The sequence below is a fragment of the Galeopterus variegatus genome, unplaced genomic scaffold (assembly GCF_000696425.1).
Source record: "Galeopterus variegatus unplaced genomic scaffold, G_variegatus-3.0.2 Scaffold6364, whole genome shotgun sequence".
NCBI classification, from domain to species: Eukaryota; Metazoa; Chordata; class Mammalia; order Dermoptera; family Cynocephalidae; genus Galeopterus; species Galeopterus variegatus.
Window position 1 is genome coordinate 104,065 of NW_007732475.1, and position 896 is coordinate 104,960.

Sequence of the window (896 nt, forward strand, 5' to 3'; positions counted from 1 at the left end):
TTAGAGTTCAGAAACAGAATCAGCAAGGGCTGTTGAGCACAGGAGTAACCCAGAGGCAAGATCCACATGACCAACCTGCTCCTGGACTCTCCATGACAGATGTCTCCCCCCAGTCTCCAACTCAACCTCCCCAGGATATTTTGTGTTTACATTTTCATTGTGTTAAAACAACCTGCCAACATGTCATGGATTTTTACCCTGCTCAGGCATCACTTCAAGTGTCTACACAGCTGCGCTCTTTTTCAGGGCTCACCTTCCAAGAGTGTCACATGCGGGAAACTAAGTCACACCCAGAATTCTTTCTGCAGAAGCCACAGCCCCTTGGAGCAAAGGGGGCATTTCCAGCCTCGGGGGAGAGGAAAGCACCAGAAGAGGCTGTGATGGACGCAGGCCTCACCCCACAATGGAAGTTCCCCTACGCTCAGTGCCCGATAGAGAGTAAGGACAGATAGCTCGAGAGAAAATAGGCTCAACCCTTTCAGAAAGCGATTCAGTAATAAGTATCAGAAGCCTTAAAATTGTTTATACTTCAGTCAACTAGTGTTTTATAAACTGCCCTAAGGAAAAAAATTCAAAGTAATAAAAATATGTATAAAGATGTTCTTTGCAGAAAAAAATTGTAAATCACGTAGATATTCAACAATAAATGTCTGAGCAAACATGGCATATTTAGAAACTGATTAAGCAGGTGTTAAAAATTATACTTTCAAAGAGTTTATGAGAACATAGGAAAATGCTTATGTTGTACTGTTAAGGGAGAAAAACGTAGACTGCAAACATAATGTTTTATATTTCAAGTAAGTTAAAATGCTTTAAAATACTGGAAGAGTAGATTAATATTTGATATTTATATTTGCTTAATAATATGAACTGTGGGTGGTGGGATTATGCTTTCC